The sequence below is a fragment of the Neofelis nebulosa genome, chromosome 1 (genome assembly GCF_028018385.1).
Source record: "Neofelis nebulosa isolate mNeoNeb1 chromosome 1, mNeoNeb1.pri, whole genome shotgun sequence".
Classification (NCBI taxonomy): Eukaryota; Metazoa; Chordata; class Mammalia; order Carnivora; family Felidae; genus Neofelis; species Neofelis nebulosa.
In genome coordinates, this window is record NC_080782.1 from 122,647,164 (window position 1) to 122,668,196 (window position 21,033).

At 50.8% G+C, this 21,033-nt stretch overlaps 1 long non-coding RNA gene across 1 annotated transcript in view; it reads right to left on the bottom strand.

The window, feature by feature from the left end:
* The window catches only part of LOC131514070 (uncharacterized), a 104,368-nt gene that overhangs the window by 39,767 nt on the left and 43,568 nt on the right, over positions 1-21,033 (bottom strand). The window contains exons 5-6 of the long non-coding RNA XR_009262922.1: positions 19,731-19,961; positions 11,682-11,796 (exon numbers count right to left, since the gene is read on the bottom strand). This is a non-coding gene — a long non-coding RNA (uncharacterized LOC131514070). The remainder of the gene's footprint in view (positions 1-11,681; positions 11,797-19,730; positions 19,962-21,033) is intronic.

The window sequence follows — 21,033 nt, forward strand, 5'->3', positions numbered from 1 at the left end:
TGTAAAAGGTGAAGTTTACATATTGAAGGAGGGCTTATTTATTCCTTCTTCCAGCTCTGGCCAGCTCTGACTCACTGTGGCCTCTAGTTTTGAACCGTAAGTCCCAGATCTGGCTGATTTCAGACCTTCCTGGGAGTTTTCTTTCTTTTTTTTTTTTAACTAGTTTCCTGGGATCCACCCGTGAGATTCTCATTCAGGAGATGTGGGGTGAACCCAGACAGTAAATCTTATAGAATCATCCCAGGTAATTCTCTCTTTTTTAAAAAATGTTTTATTTATTTTTGAGAGAGAGAGAGAGAGAGCGCAGGGGAGGGGCAGAGAGAGGGAGACAGAAGATCCGAAGTGAGCTGCATGCTGACAGCAGCAAGCCCGATATGGGGCTCAAAGTCACGAATCATGAGATCATGACCTGAGCTGAAGTCGGACGCTTAACTGACAGAGCCACCCAGACACCCCTCATCCCAGTACTTCTAATGATCTCCCAAGTTCAGGCTGCACTAAGCTCCTTTCTGGCCCTTAGGTGATGTCAAGACTGAGTACAATGACGTCCTCTCCCACTGCCCACTCTGAGACTGAAAAACATCACACACAGGCCCAGCAGGTTCCAATTGTCTGCACACCCTCACCCAGACCCCAGCCTGTCCCCTGCCTTCATCAGGGTTCCCTTCCATGGTTCCTTCTCTTAGACCCTTGACCAAAAGTGGACAGAGGGTAAGTGCTCCCTCACCTGCTTTCAGGCCCAGGCTTCAGTCACCATGTGCCTGCCTCTCTTTTCCAGGGCCATCACTTTTGCTAATAATGTCTAAATAGCTATTGAGGGCTTCCATGTGCCATGCAAGGTGCTAAGCTTCTTACATTTATCATCTTGTTAAAGTCTCACCACATCCTATGAGGTATGAATTATCATCATCCCCATCTGAGAGATGAGACAAAGCACAGCACAGAGAGGTTAGGTGACTTGATCAAAGTCACATAGGTATAAATAGCCAAGCTGAAAATCTATCCTAGGTCTGCCTGACCCCATAACTCATGCTCTTAACCACTCTACTGATACCCTCCCCTTGGTGTCCCTATTTCTAATCTTACTCTATTAATCTCCACTCCCTGTGTCCCACATCCCCAGGGACCTGCTGAAGCTTCTCCCAGGAATGTGGCTCTGGCCACAGCTCAGACAGCAGGCAAGAAGCACCACCAGGCCTTGCTCAAACTTGTACCTCAGAATGCCTGAGTCCTGAGTTGGGGTAGAGAGACCAGGCATTCCTTTCAGAGATCACAGATGCACTCGTGAATCCAGTCACCCAGTCATTGCCTTCCATTGGATTTTCCATCTGCCATATGGTAATCATCCACCCATCAGCTACCAGGTCAGCCTGCACCCACCAGCCTTGGTCATTTGTCAATCTTCCTTCTGACATCAGAGGCCACCAGATGGTCCTTATATGCTTCTTGGTTCATCAACCAGTCAGTCCTTCTCTACAGACCAAGAGCCTTGATTTGTGAGTCCCCAGGGTAGAGATCCCTGACTCAAGGTCATGGGGAACAGACCTAGCCCCTGTCCCCACAGACCTATCATCACACAGCCTCAGAGCCAAGATTCACACAGCAGCCCCCTAGGTCATGATATCCAACAGCTCACCCCTCCTGCCCTCCCTACCACTTCATCTCCCCTGGGCCCAGCTTCCCCCCACTGCTGGAGACCTTTCCCTTTGTGACCTGTCTAGGTAATTTGGAAGGTGATTAACAGCAATCACGCTTGAGGTTGACATCCAGGCACGGTTGCTAAATTGAGGCTCACAAAGCCTCCTTGACATCCAATATGTTATATGCTTTTCCCCTTAATTAGGAGCTAAAGTGGATAAATATGAAGTTGCCATGGCAACAGCCTCCCTGGTTGGTGGAGGGATGCAGCTCAGTTTCTGTCGGCTGGCTGGCTGACATGTTGGCTGATGGACCAAGTCAGCTTCTGGGAAGGGGTGGGATGAGGCCCCCTCTCACTTTCCTGGGAATCTGCCTCCCAAAGCTCAGTTCTGGTTATTCTCTCTGTCACTGCTCATCAGATTTCACAGAAACCTGGAATGCCCGACCTGGGCCACAGACCTCAGTTGGTCTAGCTTCCTCCTGGAGCAGGTGGGGAAACTGAGGAGGAAGGTTGCTGGCTGAGGAGTGAGAGGCAGACAAGATTTAAAGCCCAGATCTCCTGACTTCTGGGCCAGAGTCCATAGTGGTTCGTAGCAGATTTGGGGTCCTAGATCCCACAGAGAATCTGCAGAAGGCCATGAATCCTCTCTTGGAATACACTTTCAGAAGGTTCATGGACCTTCTTCACCTGTGTACCTCACCCAGCTGTTCCTCCAAAGCATTTACCATCCACAGAAACTCTTAACTCTGTATTTGTGTAGAGTCTTCACTCTTTCGTTTCTGCTTTCTTCCCTGTGACAGTCTTGTCTGAGATACACTTCGACCTTCTCTCTCCATCCCTACCCTTGACAAGGTGCCTCAGGCCATTCCTCCACAGGGATTCGCTGTGTATAGCCACCTTGGGCTTGGGGGCAAAGGTGGGAAGATGGGGGTGGGAGCCTTAGGAACTGCAGCTTGTGGCTGGAGGGAAGAATTTTTCCAGCTCTGCAGGTAGAGGGTGGGCTATACATTTGTTTTCTTCCTGGGAGTCAGAGGCTTGGGATTTTGGGGGGCAGTGATGGGGTGAACAAAGCCAGTCAGATCTGAGAGGTAATATCTGCAACATGGGGCTGAGATCAGCCACACAGTGGGGTTCAGGCCCAGGATGGGCTCTGCTTTTAAATTTTCATTAACTAGAGGCACCTGGGTGGCTCACTCAAGTTAAGCTTCTGATACTTGATTTTGGCTTGGGTCATGTTCTCACGGTTTGTGGGTTCGAGCCCTGTGTCAGGTTCTGTGCTGTCAGCACAGAACCTGCTTGGGGATTCTCTGTCTCCCTCTCTGTCTGACCCTCCCCCCTCTCTCAAAGATAGGTAAATATTTTTAAAATTTCATTAACTAATAGTTAAGTACTTACTATGTGTATTTTCTCACATTATCTCATTTAATCTTCAGCAATCCTATGGGGCAGGTACTATAATTATCCAATTTTCAGACAAGAAAACAGAGATCCAGAGAGGTTTAGCCACTTCCTCTATGTCACACAGCTAGTATGTAGAGGAGTTAGGATTTGAACTCAGGTCTATCTGACTGCAGAGCTAAACTCTAACAACTAAACTGCCACCCAAAGTGCCTTTCCCTGACCCACAGGTAGTGACCATAGCAGCTGTGGAATTTAAGTCAGGGAGTCCTTCTGCTGTGAAGTAGGAACACTGGAAAATTCCACCCTCTTTGCCCCCAGCTCTGCTGCTGGGCTGGTGAAGGAGAGACTATGGGTTCATGCCTCATACCAGTCTCCCAGTGAAGAAGAGTAACAGAGGTCAAGATGTTTAAATCTTGAAGCAGAAAATGTGGGGGGTGGGGGCTCCACTCACGGAACCCACAACAGAAAGTATCACAGAGCTACCTAAGTCCTATTTCAGGAGATTCTACTATGTCAGGTAAACCTAGTGCAGTGCCAGTGTTTGGGCAGAGAGAGGAGGCAGCACTTCCTCCCCAGCCCCAATCCAGAGTATGTCCCTTCATCCTATCCATCAGGCCCAGCACCTGTGCTGGCAGGTGGGAGGGAGCACCATCCTGCCTCCCTGAGGAGTTGGGCTCCTCCTGCCCCCCTCCCCCCTGCACCACGTGCTATGGGTGCTGGCAGCAGGAGCTGGGGCTGGTGGCTTGGCCCCCGAACTTCCTTTCCTTCCAGTTCTGACTAAAAATAGAGACGCAAGGACGCAGCTCATTCTGTCAGACAGTGTGGTGGGGGGATGCCTGTGCAGACATAGCTTCCCCCTTCTTGGCACATGAGCCTCAGCTGCCAGTTTCCCCCCCATACACCTTCTGCCTCCCCCAACCTTCCTTTGCTGTGGCAGCCCTGGCCCAGGACACAGGGTTGGGGTGGAGAGGATTTGCTGCTTTCCCCAAAGCCTCTTCAGGAACATTCTCATTTGTCTCTGACTTTAGGGGTGGGGGTGGGGGGTCCAAGTCAGGGCTACAATCTAGAGGAGTAGAACACCTGACTTCAGGATTTCCTGCCCCTCTTCCTCCAAGCCATGTAAGGTGTGGGGGCAGGGCTATCAGGACCCGGCCCCCTCCATATCTTTCAATATTGGAATAATGCCCAGAAGCCCAGACAGCTAAATGGAGCAATCTCAGTGGTAGCAGTGGGGGAGGGGAGCATGTGCTCTAGGAATGTCTTACATTTCTCAGGGAGGATGCCTTTCAAGCCCTAGGGTCCCTCCTGCCTCTTGGCCTTCCTGCAGGTCCTCTCCTGTGGTGATTGAGAGAAACCATTGCTGACTTAGTCCCATATTTGGATGCTCCCTTCCTACAGGCAGTGGCACCAGCAGAGAACCCCTGGACGGGTCTACAGTAGGGGTTAGGGGAGGAGCCTGGCATCCTCTGCCGTTTCCCTCTGGCACCCCACTCCCCACTCCAGCTGCCCAGACTGGAGCTCTACTCAGGGAGAAACACACACACACACACACACACACACACACACACACACACCCCTTCCTGAACACTGCATGAATTTATAAGCACACACCACGTCCTGAGGGCATGAAAAGCTGGTGCTGGGCTAGGGACAAGGACAAAAAAGATGCCTCTGCTATGGATCCATGTCCCCAAGGGGATGACTTTCTCCTGGGGCAGAGACCAAGCCTGAAACCACCTCCAATCCCCCACCCCTACCCCAATTCCAATCTAGGCACATGAAAGACTCTAGATCTCTGCTGGTTCAATCACACATGGGGTGACAAGTGGGAGAGAGGAAGCAGTTTGCTGTGTATCCCCAGTACCTGGAACAGTGCCTGGCACACAGTAGGTGCTCAGAAATATCTGTTGAATGAGTGCCTGAAGGAATGAATAAATGATTGAACAGATGCAGTCAGGACCCAAGACAGGAAGGGAATCATTAAAGCCATCACTAGGGTACTTTCGCAACAGGACTGGACTAACAAATAAGAGAGCCAAGGGCATGCTAATAATTCGGTGCCTCTTCCAACCAACACTCTTTCAATATTTGTTCAATATTTATTTGGAAAAGACGCTGTGTAGGGACTGGGCAGAAAGCTCCCCCCTACCCCCCGGAGTGCAGGCTGCAGCGCTCAGCCTTTCTTCCATCAGCCAAAACAATTCAGCTCTGGTCCTAACCTTGCCAGTTGTACTGAGCTACACCGAAACCCTTTGGTTCTCCAGGTCTCCCCTCCTCCTAAAGGAGTTTAATGAACAATTGTCCTAGTCTGAGCACCCCATGGGAATCTCACCTCTGTGCCTGGCAGCTTATGGAAGTGTTCCTGCCAACCCCCGCCCCCCACCCGGAGGCTCAAACCTAGTAAATGCTCTTTTTTAAATACTCTTTTCCGATTCGTTAAGTGACCACTGAAGCTTTAGTGCCCCGTAGAGATGGGTGCCCCAGGCAGCTGCCTGGTGGGCCTCCCTCCATTGAATCTCCTCTCCAGGTGACTAAGGAGGGGAAAGGCATGGAAGAGGGTGCTTACTCAGTGCCCTCTTCAGCCCCTAACAACCCCCAATCCCCATACCTACGAGGGAAGGACAGGATGGGGAGGTAGAGTGTGTGGAAGAGTCGAACCCCACTGTCTGTAGCTCTGAGCAGGTAAGAGGAGAGTGACCAGCAACTAGAAGGGATTCCTACCCCTTCCCAGTGAGCTCCAGGGGCAGACTCACTACTCTCTTGGCCGCATTCTGCACGATAGTGTCCTGAGCCTTGTGAGCCAGCCAGTGCAAGCGAGCCTGGGGTGGATGGCATTGGAGCTGCTGAAGTAATGCTGTCTGACTTACATTCCCTGGGGATGTCCAGGGAAACCAGATGTCTGGCCAATGAGGCGATCGCCGGAGCAAAATCTTTAAGTAAATACAGTCACTCACTTCCTTTTCCTCTACACTGCTTGCCCCACCCTCCTTTGCTTTTTGTACCCAGCCCTCCCTTCCTACCTCTGCCTACCTGCCCCCTGGACCACAGCCTCCCTGCCACTCCCTTCCCAGCCCCCAACCCTACAACCAGCTTCTCCATCCTCCCTTCAGCCCCCTGCCATCTAAGGAGCATAAAAGGAAACCTCAGAGCACCTGTACAAATGCATAAATACAAACAACATTAACATTGTTTCCTGAGCACTCACTGTGTGCCAGGTACTGGGCTAAATACTTGTTTATGTACATTATCTCATTTACTCTTCACAGCAACCTTGAGATGCGGGTACCATACATCATTCAGGGTAAGGATCTGAGATCAGAGTCCCAACCTTGTCATTTACCAGCTGTGTGACTTTAGTAAAATCACTTAACCTCTCTGAGCCCTTGTTTCCTCATCTATAAAATGGGGAGATCAATAATACCTACCCTCTATGGCTGTGTGAGGATATAAAGAAAGAAAGTGCTTAGCACAGTGCTTGGCACATAGTCTGGCTGGCTCATGCCACTGTTATCATTATTTTTATCCTCTTTTTAGGTGAGGAAACCAGGGAGCTTAAGTCATGTGCCAAGGTCACATGTGGCTAGAACAAGGCAGAATCGGAGTTTGAACCAAGTCTTCCCAGTCTTGTCTGAGGGTCTGTAAACTGGGACTGGGTCAGATATCCTATCCCTTTCCCCCCAGCATCAGAGGCCCCTCTTTTTCCTTGCCTGTGGAAAGGAAACTAGAACTCAAGGAGCTGGAGTGAGCCTCCTGGATCCCTAGTGACAGCCAACATCCCACAATGCTCTCGGGAATGTGTGCACACACGCCCACCTGCAAGGCCCAGAGGAATCCAGGCTTTAGACTTGAAAGGTAATTCAATCCACCGTGTTTCCTCCCCTCCCCCGCAGCACTGGGTGTTCCTGACAGCAGTGACACAGACCCAGTTTCAGAAGACCAACCCCACAAGTGCAAAGCCTGTGTGGCCTCGCTCACAGGCCGCCCCCCTTGGTGCAGCACATGTTCCCCTTACTGGAGACACAGCCCACCCCTGGCCTCTCCATACCTCCTCTGGCCTTGACAACTCTCCACCCTTCCTCAGCTCCCCCAATGTGTAGGCTCCTTGTTCCTGACCCTTGCCCTCAGACCCCAGACCCCAGACTCAGGGTCACTTGTCATTGAAATGGACAAAGACTGCCCCTGTGTGTCTCCCTTCACCTACCACCTCTAATCCCATCCCCAGCTGTTTCTTTCCATCCAGTGGTCCTGCCCAGCCTAGGCTCGCAGGCTGGTGCCCAGCACTTGGGACTGTCACAGGAGGAGGCCTAGAGTAACTCAGAGCTCCTATTTAATTAATAATGAGTAAAATGTCAACATGTGATTAGAGGAGGAGGGCATGTGGCTATGCTCCACGGCCCCTGCCCTGGGGGAGTCCCTCCACACATGCCCCTGCATGCCTCCAGACTCCCATCTCTGGCCAGATTCCCCTCTCGCCCACCCTCTCAGGTTCACACTGGGTCCTGGGGCTGGCTCTCTGACTGGTAGTCCCCATTCATCCAGCCCTCAGGACCTTCCTCACTGAATGCTGCCCCAACAACTTGTCCCCTGTTCTCCACTTGCCAGAAGGCACTCATTCTCTGCAGTCATGGGGGTCCCAGACTCTCCTGGCATCACAACTTTGTGAGGTGCCAGGCCAGTCCCCCATTCCCACCTAGGCCTTGAGTGCTTGGAACAAGAAGTTCCACAAAAGAATGCACAGCAAGTCAAGCCCCACATCCCTTCTGCCTCCTACATTTGGCTCCTGTATTCTGTTTCCCTCCATTTTCCTCACTCACCCAGGAGGGGGACCCTCCAGAGACCCTCCCCATCTCAGGCAGTCCCCTGTCCTCTTCCTCTCAACTTCTGTGAGAACTTCTTGGTGATAGGAAGGCAGCATCCCCTCTCCCTCCCTGCCCTCCACACCCCAGTGCAGTGGCCTAGGGAGGAAAGCATGCCCAGGTTAGAGTGTCTCCCTCTGGTTTGTCTGGAGGTGGGAGCTGCGGAGGGAGAGCCCCACCGCCACATGTTAGCGGGCACCTCTTTAATGCTGGGCGTGGCTCACATTTCCCAGTAGTCTAGTTAGCACTTCTACCATTACTCGAGCCCTAGGGACCTGCTCGATCAGATTTATCCCTGGCCCCTCCCCAGAACAGTTTTTGGTATTTTCACCAGCTCTCCTGACATGGCACATATGCTCCCCGCACACACACTCCCACCCAGCACTGTGGGGCAAAGGGCCTGGCACAAAGTATCAATTAGCTACAAACATGGCAACAAACAAGATCAACACTTACATGGGGCACTTCCTGTGTGTGAGGCAAGGGCCTGGCAAGCCTTGGCCTGCTCATTCACACAGCAGCCCTCAGGAGTCCTGGGTGTAGCGCCCCGCTCTTCACCAGGAGATATTTGGCCCTCATGGTTACTGATGGAGGGCAATAAGTAGGTGAGAAGAGTGAAACCAGGGGTGATGGGGTGTCAGGAGCAGGAGAGGGTTCCAGAAAGTAGTGTGAGGAAGGGGTGAGGAGTGGAGGGAAAAAGTGTGTGAGGAGTGAAGGGTGTAAGCCCAGGAGCAGTGAAGTATAAGGAGTGAAACAGGAGGTGAGGGGTGTGTCAGGTATGGGAGAGGGTGTATGGGGGAGTGGTATGAGCCCAGGTAAGGGAAGGAGAGGAGGTGAGGGGTGAAAGGGCAGTATGAGGATAAAGTAGGAGGTGGAGAGAGTGTCAGGTGTGTGTGGGTGTGTGAGGTGGAGGGTGGGGAGGCGTGAGGGGTGTGAGGGGTGAAAAGGCAGTGTGAGAACGAGTGGGAGGGGGAGGGCGTGTCAGGTGTGCAGGGGTGTAAGGGGCACAAAGTGGTTGAGGGAGAAAGTGAGAAAGGTACACAAAGGTGTGAGGATTCTGAAGATTCCTGAGGATCCAGAGGACCTGAGCAGGGGAGAGGAGTGGAGGAAGAGGAATACGGGTAACAAGGGGAGGGGTGGGTAGGTCTGAGAAGTTTTGACAGTTTGGCTTTTGTCCCTGTCCACATCCCCAGCTGCTGCAGCCCTACCAGACCTGGCTTCACTGCCAGGCTCATTTCAGGGATGGGTGGAAATTTCCATTTCAGCAAAATCCATTTGTAAAGCCCTAGAGCTTTGAGCCTCATTCTGCTCTGCCTGCCTGGCTCTGCCTGCTTGGCTTTGGCCTGCCCAACCAGCCCTACTCTCTACCTCAGACCTCCCTCTGCTCTCCCTCCCCAGCAGGCAGGATTTGGTTTCAGTGCCTGGCCTCCCCCAGACTCCACCCCAATCCCATCACTATAGCCTACAGAGGAGCCCACACCTGCTGAGCATTTTGACATCTTGGGGTGCCCCCCAGGGTCTGGCAGTTTCCCCCCAGGAAACTGTTCACTGCCTTGCCCTCAGTCAGAGTACCCTCTGCTCACAGTCTGTCCTCACTGGCCCCCTTCTTCAAAATAACCCTATTTACACCTTTTCATTTTATAAATAGGAAAATGGAGGTCCAGCAAGGAAAAGGCACTTATTTGTCCAGAGCCACACAACTGGTTGGTGTGCACAGCCAATGTTACCTACTTGCCTAGAGGTGGAATTTTAGGGGGAAAAAATCATGCAAACTTAGGTTCGAATCCTGGCTTTGTTGAAGAGGTATGCCTTCAACAAGTGGTTTTACTTCTCTGCACCTTATTTTGCTTATCTACTAAATGGGGCTCATGACCATTGTCATGACCAGGCTAGTGTGAGGATGGTGAGTTGACCATAGCCACATATAGCAAAGTGGGGGTGGGTAGTAAAAGCCTCTGGGCCCTCAAGTTCTCAGGGCAGGCAGGAGCAAACACCAGTTCCAGATTCTTTTCCTTGGTCCACCCTTTTCCCAGATCCACAGAAACTGCAGTGACCGGCAGGGATGACAGGGCCAGGGACCGAGGCTCTGGGTGGGAAGATGAGCTGCAGCCTCCTGGGGTAGATGACAAACAGCTTGGGTTGTCTCACTCAGGCCTCTTAGCAGGCTTTCCTCCTGAGTCCATAAAAAGTGGCCACTCCCGGGGCGCCTGGGTGGCGCAGTCGGTTAAGCGTCCGACTTCAGCCAGGTCACGATCTCGCGGTCCGTGAGTTCGAGCCCTGCGTCAGGCTCTGGGCCGATGGCTCGGAGCCTGGAGCCTGTTTCCGATTCTGTGTCTCCCTCTCTCTCTGCCCCTCCCCCGTTCATGCTCTGTCTCTCTCTGTCCCAAAAATAAATAAAAAACGTTGAAAAAAAAAAAAAAAGTGGCCACTCTGGGGAGCCAAAACATAAGAGACTCTTGAAAAGTGAGAACCGGTTGAGAAAGGGATGATGGGGAGTGGGAGGGAGGAGTGGGTGGGTGATGTGTATTGAGGAGGGCACCTGTTGGGATGGGCGCTGGGTGTTGTATGGAAACCAATTTGACAATAAATTTCATATTTTTAAAAAAAGTGGACACTCTGGACTCAGGGAGGACAGGTGAGTCCTGCGTGTCCAAGCCAAAGTTGTACATCGGAAGAAAGGCTAAGCTCCCCACAGGCAGGGCAGGGTCTGTCTTCCTCACTTCTGTACCCTGGCACAGCATGTGGCAGAGAGGTTTTACCCCTCAGGCCCTGCCACAGCTAGAGGCAGCTCAGGACAGATCTTAGTAGCCAGTATAGAGAAAGCACAAAGGGCCACCTGACCTAGGCTGCACTCTACCCAAGTACTATGTCCTAGGCACACCCTGTGGCACATGCCCTGGCACATGTTGGAGCCAGCCTCAGCTCTAGCACGTGTCCTAGCACACCCTCCAGCTGCTGGCCTCCTCCCCTCAGCCCCCTCAGGAATCCCAGGCCCCATCTGCTCCACTTCCCTGTATCTCCCCTGAACATCTGGATTGCTTCTGAAATCTGGCTCCTGGCTCCATCCAGAGGGAACTGCTAGGTGGAAGAGGAGACTCCTGTGTCCCATTAGTTCTGAGCTGGGGCCAGGGAAGTCTCTTCCTGACCCCTCACACCCACCCTGCAGCTGCCAGAATGAACAGGCCTAATAGGTCCTGGTCCTGGTCCGTACCTCCTACTTTCCCTACCTTTGGGCACCCCTCACCTGTAGGGGTTGTAACTATGCCCTTCTCTCATCTACACATAACATACCTACACAGCCTCCCAAAGGCTGCTTAAGGGCAATTCCATTCGCTTGAAAAAAATATGATCTGAATGTATTTAATATCACTGAACTGTATACTTAAAAATGGTTAAGATGGTAAATGTACAAGTACTTTACCACAATTAAAAAATTGAAAAAAAATACCTCAAACCCTAATCTATTCATTTGTTTAGCTTTGTACTCTATGTACAAAGGTTCCCAGAACATCCCAGCAAGAGCTGTCCTCCAGAATCTCACACCCCAGAGCCCAGGCTGTCCTCCCCCCTCCCATTCTTTTTGATGTGGTAGTGGGGGGCCTTTGGTCCAGGGTAGCAGTATTTCTGAGTCCCAGTTCAGAGTCACCCAGGCTAGGAGGGCCAGGCTGGGAATAAGCCTCACTTTTGTCTGTGCCTTTCCCTCCACTATCTCTCCCTTACTTCCACCTCACCAGCTCTCTCCTACTCTCTCCTGGCAATCCAATTCTTTTGGGAGAGGGCCTTACCTATGTAGGATGCTCTCCATGGTCCTGAACCACCAGGTCTGGGGGCAGGCTTGCTTCTTCGTAGCTTTGAGGAGTCACTTTGTTGGTCACTCCTGGCCAACATCTCAAAGGCATACTGACCCCGGTAAAGAAGGAAATAAAAGTGGAAGAGAAGGCAGTGGAGAGACAAATAGAGACAGAGCGTGTGAGACACGTAAGGACAGAGAAAGGGATCACCATGAGACTGACAGGAGAAAAAAAGTGACTATTGTTCCTTCTGAGGAAGGTTATCTTCTCTCTTGATACTTGGGTGTGGGTCAAGCCCCCCCCCACCTTATGCAAATTTTAGCTCCTGTTTGACCCTGAAACTCTAGTTGTGCCACCTTCCAGTTCCTTCTTTCACCCTCTGTCCTTGGCCCCTCCCTGACTTGGGGTAGCTGTGGGTTGGCAACCACTGCTAGTACTGGTCCTAAAGGCTCAGCTGTTGCTGCCTTCTTCCTGAAAGCTGAGAGAGAAGACCTCTTTCCAGACTTCTCTCATCCCCTGCTTCTCCAGGAGCAGACTGGGGCACAGAAGGCCTGTTCAGTCACCCTAAAAACACCACCCCCAGTCCCCTCCTGAAAGGAGGGGTGCCTATAGCACTAGGGGAAGGGAGGGAAGGCGTTTACAGACAGACCCAGCCTGGGAGCCCCCAAGGACAGCTCCTGGGAGGAAGGAGCTAGGGAAACAGAAAAGAGTGGAAAGCGGTTTCCTCTAGGTTATGGCTGTTATTATTTATTTATTCATGTATTTTTTATTAAGCAGGAGATGTCGGCCTAATGAGCAAGAAGCCCAACAGGCTCTGAGGGTGGAGCTGGGGATAATGGGGTGCTACACACACACACACACACACACACACACACACTATCCCCCACATGCACACAGGATCTCCTCTCCAGCTGTAGGGGACCACCTCAATGGCTTGAAGTCCCTAGAAGGCTTTCCTCTTCCAGCTCCCTCCCTCACCACTGCACCTCTGCCTGTACTGGAGGGCCCCCCAGCACACATCATGTCCCTACCCCATCCCCCTATCAGACTGGGACAGACTTTTCTCTCTCCTCTCCAGCCTTACCGGGCTCTGTGGATGCTAGAACCAGAGATGGAGTCTTGGAAGGGATTCTCCTTAGAGAATCCTCTTCCTGTACCTGCCCTTTTAATATCCCATTTGATCCCCAATTGACCACCCCCCAAATTCTTTACAATTGGTCAGAACCCAGTTTAGGGTCACACATGACATCTGATCATTATGTGCATTAAATTCTTTAAGATGATGCATTCTCCCCGCTTTTTTTTTTTTTCTGGCCACTGACCTATGAAACATTCAGATCAGTTTCCCTATAGAATTTCCCTCCTTCGAGTGTCTGGTTACTTCCTTGTGCTGGTTTACTTCCTGTAAACCAGAAGTTAGATCTAAGGGCTAGAATAATTCAAGTTAAATGTTTTTAGCTAGAACACATGTGAGGTAATGTCATTTACTTCACTTTGCATCATGTCAGAAGACACATAATATTAATCTTTCCACCATTAGAAACACTCAGAGAGACACCAGCTGATGATAGTTATGATTTTCTTCCCACCTTGTTTCTAGAAAATAACATTTGTGGGTTACCCTGGCTCCAAACAGATGTTGATTTCCCCATCAAACATTCTCCTAATGTTTTTTAATGCTAGTCCATAATCTTTGCCTGATTATGGATTAAAAATTTTTTTCAATGTTTGTTTTGAGAGAGAGAGAGAGTGGGGGAGGGGCAGAGAAAGAGTGGACAGAGGACCCAAAGAGGTCTCTGCACTGACAGCAGAAAGCCCGATGTGGGGCTCGAACTCACGAACCATGAGATCATGACCTGAGCTGAAGTCGGACACGTAACCAACTGAGCCACCCAGGCGTCCCTGATTATGGATTTTTAAAGATGAGAAAACTGAATTTCAGATTGGGAAAGTCCCTCAAGCTCACACAATCAACAAACTAGGAATCTGTCTAGTAGTCAAGTTTTTGTCGTCTTTCCTATCACACTGAGTCAGGTGCACATTAGGTGCCTCGTACACATTTAAATGAAAATCTGTGAGGAAAGGGATTCCCCTCTCTGTAAACTAGTCTGACCAGAAATGGAAAGGCCCAACCCTACTCCATGCCACTAACAATAGTGCCAATGAGGCAGCTTAGCATGGGCCATGTGGTAGCATGTACTAAAATTGGCTTCTTTGATCCTCCCAACAAACCTGCAAAGTATGCATTATTACTACCGTTCCCCCCATTTTACAGGTGAAGAAAATGAGACCCCAAGAGGTAAAGTAGTTGCCTAAGGCCAAAGAGTTAGTGATCAATGGAGCCAGGATTAGTTCTTATGACCCTAAATTCTGAGCACTTTACAATCACTCTGATCTAGCCTCTCAAGCTGGTCTTCCTCCATCTTGAGACTAAAGAGTCTCAAGTTTTAACTAGCAAGAGAGTCTCTGCCTTATGTGGGCTGATACTGACGCTGCTGACAGTTCTATAGCCATCTGTCAGCATTAACCAGGGCATCAGAAGTTCCCTGGGTCTCCTCTGCTGGCCTCTACCCACCAAGCAGCTCTCTCCAGCCCATGAACTTGCCGGAATCTCACCTGGTTCCTCTAGCCCCTTCACCCAGTTAACCCCTTCCACACTCCATCCCCCCACCCCCCCACTGTGCCCACTCTAGGGCTTAATGTCCTCATCAGAGTCCTTTACACTTGCACAACAACCCACAGTTTATGAAACACTTCCTTTTTCTCATTGGAGCCCCCACAACTATTCTGTGAAGGAGGCAGGGATTATGGGCTCCATTTTACAGATGTAGATATTGAGGCTTAGTGAGGAAAGCTCTGGGCCCAGAGTTGCCCTCTAGTCAGCATTTTCAAAGAGGGATCTCAGTGCTCCTGCCATCTCAGGACCAACCCCAGAAAATTATATTTTGCTGCTGTTTGGAATGAGAGGCTTGTCTCAGGCTGGGGCAAGGGGTGGGGCTGTGGCCTAAGCTCATCTGGGCCTAGAGCAGGGGCCATGGGGTCAGCTCTGTATCTTCCAGCCCCCTCAGGGATCAAGTCTCTGAAATGTCACCAGCACCTAGGGCATCCTGGGAAATGTCAACAAATGCTGATTTAGGTCTCTTAGTAGAGGCAGAGTCACCCTCTACCATTTCTCAGGAGCAGGAGCCAAAGAGCCCTTACAGTAAGCCCAACCCCACCGTTTTATAGTTGGAGGAACTGAGACCCAGACTTACAGAGCAAGCTGGTGGTTTTTTCTCTGGAAACACTGAGGGTCACTGATGGATGTCCACTCACCCACCCTATTCCTCATTCCCTCTTACTTTCTATCTTCCTCCGAGCTTGGAGCCTGTACCCCTTTGAGTCAAGACACTGATTTCCAGCAGCCAGAGAAGAGGGAGGGCCTGGGGAGCTGTTCAGGACTGTGGGCTTGGCATTAGGGGCTACAGTATGGAGAACAGTTTGAGCCAGCACCATTCAGGCCTCTGTCCTCCCCACCCCCTCACTTCACTGACACCTGGACCAGGCTCTTCCAGAAGAGAGAAAATAAAGGTCTTGCTGAATGGCAGAGCGTGGGCTGACAGTAGTCTCCATGTGCTCTGGGAACCTGCCAACCTCTCCAGCCCCAAAGTAGCCAGCACTCCTGCCATCTCTCAACCTCCTCTGTGGGAGCCCGTTGCTTCATCATTCCTACACCCTACCCAGGCAAGGCTGCTTCTTGCCTCGGCCCAGTTAGTGCTACTAAGGCTCTGCCCATTCATTTTCACCTTTACCGGTGAAAGGACCCCACCTTCCATCTCAGGGACTCCTCCCTAGGGCCTTGGGGAGTCTGGGTCCCCTGTTTTCAGCTGCGGAGTTCACAGATTTTCCTGGCCCTCTCCTACTTGTAGTATACGGTGAGGCTGTGTCCTCTCTGTGCTGTGTCTGTCTCTGTTTGCACTGAGAATAGTGAAGGGAGGGCCTGTCTGCGTTTGTGCTTATCCTCCATACTTGCCATATCACAGGTGCACAGTCACTGAGGAAATAAATACTGAGGTCCCAGATCAGGCCTGAACATTACTTGATAGTCTGCATTTCCACCCTAGAACAATTTGCAGCTGGTCTTCCCCATACAGACTATAAGATCCTTGAGTGCAGAGATCATGTCTTCCTGATACACTTCTACATCCTTAGTGATTAACTCAGTACTTGGCCCACAGTAGGCACCTAATAAATCTTCATGCATGGGAATATGTAAATGGATGGGTGGACAGATGGACAGACAGACGATGGATGAACACCAATGAATGTATGATCTAGGCAGGTTATTTTTTTATCCTCTTAATATGGTGGGAAAATGAGACAGAGGATGAAAACCTGGAAAAAGCTTCCCAGATGTTACATGGTGGAGTCAGGATTTTAATGCAAGGAAAGCTAGCCCAGGAAGCTTGGACTACTGACCAGGGAGTAAGGTGACAGAGGTGGGGTGGGGGGATCGGATGGAAAAGCCTCAGGGCCAAAGGCAAGGCAGAGGGAGCCTCTGCCCAGGAGGAAGGACTTTCCTGGAATTATCTTGCTGCCAGATGGAGAAGCAGGGAAGCCTAATTGTTTTTTTCAGTTCCAGGAGCTGGGTCCATAAATCATGACTCCATTTAAGACAGGGGTACCTCCTCTCTGGAGACCTAGGTGTGACTTGATGTACATTCCTAGTGACATGGGGAGGTTGCAGCCTCCATATGCAGGTGCCATGCCACCCTTGCCCAGACTAGAAGGCACCACTCAATAGGGCCTGCCAGTCTGCTGCTGTGTGTGAGGTATGCAGCCCTGTAGGAGGAGCAGGTGGGGGAAGGGGCCCAGGAAAGGCAGAGAGCCCAGGAGAGAATGGGAGAGTGGCGAAGGCTCTAATAGCCTTCCTTTGGTGAAGTCAATCTCATTTACCATTTATTGAGTGCCAACCTTGTGCCAGACACTGTGCTGAGCACTCGGACCCTCAGGATGGCTCATATGTGTGTGTGTGCATGCGTGCGTGCGTGCATGCGTGTGTGTGTGTGTGTGTGTGTGTGTGAGAGAGAGAGAGAGAGAGAGAGAGAGAGAGAGAGAGAGAGAGAAGAGAGAGGCAGGCAGCTACAGAGACAGTAATCACAACATGGGTGATAAGTGCTTGAGAGGGATGTACAAAGTGCTCTGGGAGCTCAGAGCACCAGGCCATTAATTCTTCCCCTTAAGAATTTAAGGTGGGGAAAGATTTTGGAACACTTCACAGAGGAGGAGGTGTTTTGGCTGGATTGGGTCTTTTCAGAGACTGGAAGAGGAAGGGAAGGGTATTTTAGGCAGGAGAGCATGTGCAAAGGCAGGGGCTATGAAAGTGGAAGGAGAAAACTTGTGTATGACTAGAGCAGAAGGGAGGCAGGAGGAGAAACTGGACAGTGAGCCTCCGGCCAGCATTTGCGAGGCCATGAATGGTCCTACTAGAGAGCTTGGACTTGATCCAGTCGTGGGCAAAGGGGAGCCATTGAAGAATTTTAAGCAGGGGTGTGACAGGACTAGATTTGTGTCTTAGAAAGCCTTCTCTTGGGGGGATAGAATGAATCAGGACCGTGGCCAAGGGGCAGAGAGAAGGGAATGGATTCTGGAGTTATTGTGGAGAAAAATGGGCAGGACATTTTCCTTCCTAGGTAATTATTTTGGACTTTCCTGCCTTTCTACCCAGGCTCCATGTTTCCCTGGGGAAGGAGCTGTTCCCTCCTTTCTCTGTGTCTGGTGCAGACTTCTGCATTCACAGAGCTGAATTACAGGGTCTGATTGACTGACAAGAACGGAGCAGTAGAACTGGCTCCCAGTGGCTGGAGAGTCCTGCTCTGAGGATGAGCTGGTGACTTCTCTCCAATTCAGTCCACAAGCCCCAGAGCAGGGTGAGGCTTAACCCAGGCCTCTGGGGAATGTCCATGAGGTCCTACCCTCCCTCCCTTCCCTTCTTTTCCTTTCCTCCCTCCTCCTCCTCCCCAGAGCCCAAGCCTTCTTGCTGGGAGGCTCTCAGAGCTAGCAGAGCTGTGGATGAAATGGTTCGGTGGCTCCAGCCCAGCTGCTGCCATGGCAACCAGGCTGCCTGCCAGACCCACAGTCAGGAGCAGACCCAGCATTCCTGCTGCAGAACTACAGTTCCCAGAATGCAAAGCACCTGGGGCTAGAAGAGAAATCCACCTCTTAGATGGGTATCCAGCAAGAGTCTTCCAACCGGAAAGAGGACACATACGAGCACCACCAGAGAAACACAGGACAGAATAGGGGAATCTGGGGGGTCAGAAAGCAAGGCATACTTCTGGAGGGAAGTCTGGGAACCCCTCCTTAACAGTGGCCCACTGGACAGCCCAGAAAAAGGCCAATGGCTACAGGAAAGTGCAAAGGCTGGCGATGGGTGCTTAGTCTTGGTTTTGCCACCAACCTGTGCTGTTGCTTGAAAACTGTCTTTCAAAAACTACTTCTCTTGCTCTCCACTAGCACCTTTGTGGTCTGAGCCCAGATGGCTGCAATGCACTACTTATTGGTCTTTTTGCCTCACTCAAGCCCCTCCCTTCCTTCTTCATACTGAAGCCTGAGTGACCTTTTCAAAATGCAATTCTGATTATATCACTGCTGCCTGTGCCTGCCCCCCTGCTGTTTAAACTCTTCAGCATTTAAACCCTTTGCTCTGAGAAGAAGAAAAAAATCCCTTACCTCACCTGACAAGGCCCTGCATGGTTTGGCTTCTGCCTGCTGTCCAGCCTCCCCCTTCACCCCACAATTCCAGACCTTCTGGATTTTAGTTCTTTGTAGAATACATGCTCCTTTCTACCACAGGGCCTTCACACATGCTTTTCTGTCTCTCCAGAACACCTTTTCCTCTACTGTTGCTCCACCCACCCATCTCCATCTCAGAGAAATACCGCCTTCTCAGGAATTTCCCTGACCTACCTAACCCAACAAAATCCCCCTTTTGTGTACCCTTGTTGCCACCACAAACCTCTATAAAGCACCTGTCACAGTTGCATACAGTATTTGTATGATTATTTGACAACTATCTATCTCTCCACCAGATTGCAGCCTCTGTGAGAGGAGGAAGAGTGACTTTTTGTCTACCAGTGCATCTTCAGGGTCTACCACTGTGCTTGACACATCACTGATGCTCAAGAGCCATTTATTGAACAAGTTGCTCTGTTTAAGCCGCAGTCTTCCCAGCTGAATGTCCACTACATGCCAGGCACTGTGAGTGGTGGTGCCAGGGATATGGTAGTAGACAAGATAGGCATGGTCCCCCCTACCAGGGAGCTCACAGTCTAGTGGGGGGAAGATAGACACTGAATACATAATGACAAGAGAGCTGAGTGTTGCAAGTGGTAGAGGATGTAGAGCTGTGGTAGCACAAAGCCAGGACATCTGGAAAGGTCCAGCAAGGAAGAGAGGTAGGATTATCAGATGAAAGGGATGGAAGAGTATAAAAGAGCATTGCAGGCAGAGGGAACAGCATGAATAAGGGTGCTACTCAGGCAGAAGACAGCCTGGAGTGCTTGAGGCATGAAGTAAGGCCAGAGTTGCTGGAGTGTAGAATGAATGGAAGGTGGTCTTAGTTCCATCTACATGCCTTGATTTTACTAAGCAGAAGTGGCATAGAGTGAGCTATCTTTTCAAACTGGCTGGCCCTTGTGTTCTGTACTCCTCCCCCTGTTCTCAGACCCAGGTGGAGGTCCAGCATAAACATACCCAGGCTATTCCACTGCTCAGGCACACTGTCCTTTACCTCCAAGAACCTACTGCTGTGTTTCAGGTGTCCTGTGTGGGCCATGCCTGTGTCTGGTATGACGGGGCTGTGACATTTGGAGTGTGTGTGTGTGTGTGTGTGTGTGTGTGTGTGTGTGTGTGTAGGGGGGCATATGCTGGGGAGGCAGTCAATCAATCCTGGAGTATACATTGCTGACAAGTCTAGGAGAGGTCTCATGAAGAGGCAGGGAGCCTGGCCTGGAGCTTGAGGGTGGTCTGCTCAGTTTGCTTGGGAAATGAAGCATGACTTACCAGCTGAAGAAACATCAACGGGTTAGGGAGCAGAGGCCCCTGAGCATGGGGCAGGGAGGGGTCCTTCTCCTCCTCACATCTGTTGCTGTCTTCCTCTTCCTCTAGGATCCTGGGTCAGGTGGGGGAATTGTCCCCAGTAGGCTCCCCAAAGGAAAGGGAGCTTTTCCTTTAAACTTGGGGGCTCTCAAAGAAGTAGCTCCCAGTGTGTATGTAGAATGAGGTGGCAACTTCCTGGAAATAATGGAACTTAGCTTCTTCATTCCCCTTGCAGGTAGTGCAACAACCACATGTGCATGTGCGCGCGTGCGCACACACACACACACACACACACACAGCAGCAGCAGCAGCAGCAGCAGCAGCAGCCTAGATCCCTGGCTCTGCTGAGACCTCCCTGGAGCAGGAGCCTTCAGTTCACCCATTCCCCAGAATAGTGTTTCTCAAAGTGTGAACTTCAGACCCACGGCATCAGATCATGTGGAGTACTTGTGAAGATGCATGTTGCCAGGGGGCTCTGATGCAATGAATCACGGACCACATTTTGAAAAGCTTTCTTTTGGAGGATACCTAATTCTGTCCAAAGAACTAATGAAGCATTCCCTTCCCCATTAATGTCTCCTCAAATCCAGCCAGGGATGAAATCCTTGGCAATCCCATCCTGGATCCCTGCCAGGAGGGACAAGCCAGCCCTGGCCCTTCAGACCTTTCACCTCACACAGTCAATAATATTTAGCAAAGACCTACTAGGTGCTAGGTGCTGGGGTCCTGAGAAGAACATAGCAGCCATGAATCCTGCCCTATGGGTCTTCTAATTTAGGGGTGAGGACAAATATTTTAAAAGTAAATAAATAAATAAACAAAATAATAGTGGTAATTGCTCTGAAGATGATAAAACATAGCTATCAAAGAAAGTGCCCAGGGGACCTGCTTAATTCAGGGGTTTAGGGAAGGAGGCCATCTTAGTTCTTGTGGAGAACAGCATTCTTAAAATGAAAGAAAAAAACCTTTCCTCTCCTTTTGCTACTTTTTTTTTTCCCTTTCCTCTTGTCTTTCTTCTCTTTACCTTGGCTTGGCTCTGTTTCTCTGGTAAGACTCCCTCTTTGTCTCCTTCATTCTCTCCTCCTCTGCTTCCCTCCCTCCCTCTCCTATTGCCTCCCTCTTCCCATCCCACCTCCTGCTCTTCTGCTCCCTCCAGAGAAATGGAAGAAACCAGATCCTTCTGCCTCTCAGGCTAGCCAGCAGTAATTGAGCTGTGGGCTTGCTCAGCAGCTGGCCCTGAGACCAGGGCTACAGGAGGTCAGAGGGG